Below are 2292 nucleotides of genomic sequence, written 5' to 3' on the forward strand. Positions count from 1 at the left end.
AATAGAGACATTCATTTCAAATTTAGCAATCAGGAGTCCGCCTGGAGAACAGAGACGTACTTTTCAAGTTTGACGTCAGGAGTCCGCCTGAAGAACGGAGACATACAGCTTAAATTTTAAAAGTCAGGAGTCCGCCTGGAGAACAGAGACGTACTTTTCAAGTTTGACGTCAGGAGTCCGCCTGAAGAACGGAGACATACAGCTTAAATTTTAAAAGTCAGGACTCCGCCTGGAGAACAGAGACATACTTTTCAAGTTTGATGTCAGGAGTCCGCCTGAAGAACAGAGACACATAGTTTAAATTTTAAAAGTCAGAAGTCTGCCTGGAGAATAGAGATATTCCATTTCAAAGTTAGCAATTGGGAGCCTGCCCAGATAACAGAGGCATACATTTCAGTCTTTACATTTCAAGAGTTGAAGTTGGGAGCCCGCCCAGATAACAGAGGAATACATTTCAGTCTTTTCATTTCAAGCATTGAAGTTGGGAGCCCGCCCAGATAACAGAGACATACATTTCAGTCTTTTCATTTCAAGTGTTGAAGTTGGGAGCCCGCCCAGATAACAGAGGCATACATTCAGTCTTTTCATTTCAAGTGTTGAAGTTGGGAGCCCGCTCAGATAACAGAGGCATACATTTCAGTCTTTATATTTCAAGCATTGAAGTTGGGAGCCCGCCCAGATAACATAGGCATACATTTCAGTCTTTATATTTCAAGCGTTGAAGTTGGGAGCCCGCCCAGATAACAGAGGCATACATTTCAGTCTTTAATTTTCAAGTGTTGAAGTTGGGAGCCCGCCCATATAACAGAGGAATACATTCAGTCTTTAATTTCAAGTATTGAAGTTGGGAGCCCGCCCATAGAACAGAGGCATACATTTCAAGATCAAGTCAGAGGACAATAAAACAGAGGGTTACAATAGGAATCCCCAGCAGGAAACAACAAAATTCCCCGGCACCGGGAAACAGAAGGTTGCAACAAGAGGTCACAGTACAAACTCAAGTACATGTGTCAAAAGAAGAAAAGCACCGGAAGAAATGCAAGCAGACAAGGAAGCAAGGCAACAAAAACAAATTGTACTCTAGCCTAGCTTCTTGTTTTCTTTTAAGCATGGTGTAACAAGGAGATCGGTAAGCAGTGGTAATAGCATGCAACAACAGTAACATTGCAGTCCCACGGTAGTCCCAGCTACCAAAACTTCCTGAACTACATTGACCTGATTCCTGTTTAGCCCAGGATATGTAGGAAACCTTTGAAGCAAAGGTTCGGTCAAATCTTTTAAAAAAAATGCTTCACACGGAGTACTCGGATGGGCAAAAATCGCTCGCTTTATCTTTGCACGAAAACCCTTCGTGTCTTCGGGCAAAGAGGGGCAGCTGTAAGCACGTGATTTTTGCCCAATATGATAATTACTCCCAAAAATTCAAAAATAAAATAATTTTCCTTGGTGTGGAATTTCTGTGATATTTTGTGATATTTTGAATAATTATTTGTATTTGTCTGTGCGTGTTTATTTGCTAAATTAATAAAAAATACAAAAATATGTCGCATTTTGCATGTAGGATTTAATTCTACAATTTTTAGTAATTAAATTTGTTTTACAAAAATTAAAAATTACAAAAATAGGCATCGTTTGCATTTTTAGCATTTAATGTCCAAATATACAATTTTATGCTTAATTATTACTTAATTGTGCGTTAATTGTTATTGGGAGTTAATTTGCACTTTTATAACTTAATTTAATTCTTAATAATAGTTTAAGTATTTTTATAAATTAGTTTTAGAGAAATAAAAGAAGAAAAGAGAGCGAAAATATAAAGAAAGTCGGAATTGGGCCTCTTCTTCGATTTCAAGCCACAAGCCCAAAAAATGGCTCAATCTTCCCTACGACCCAGTCCATTTCGAACTGGGTCGACCCAGTCCATAACCCAACACCTTATTATCTTACAAACAACATAAAACAAAAAGAAAAAATGAAGAAAACCCTAAAAAAAATGCTAACCCATCCGCCACCCCCCACTTTTGCTTCTTCTTCTCCAAGTTTCTCCAAAGGTCATCCATGGCTGGCCCCCCACAAACCCCAGCCTGCAACGTCGACCACCCTCCCCCGCGAACACCCCCTCACCCCGTCACACTCACGCACACACGCACCAACAACTCCATAGCTGCCCTCCTCCATCAAGCTTTGTCATCGTCGAGTTTGAGCTCATCCATGGCTTCTCCTTCTTGCTGCATTCAGCTGCTACTTCTTCTTCGTGTTTTCGTCGTCATCCATGTCGCTGCTGCTTCTGTT

Source organism: Nicotiana tabacum, chromosome 3 (assembly GCF_000715075.1).
Source record: "Nicotiana tabacum cultivar K326 chromosome 3, ASM71507v2, whole genome shotgun sequence".
In the NCBI taxonomy this organism is placed as follows: domain Eukaryota; kingdom Viridiplantae; phylum Streptophyta; class Magnoliopsida; order Solanales; family Solanaceae; genus Nicotiana; species Nicotiana tabacum.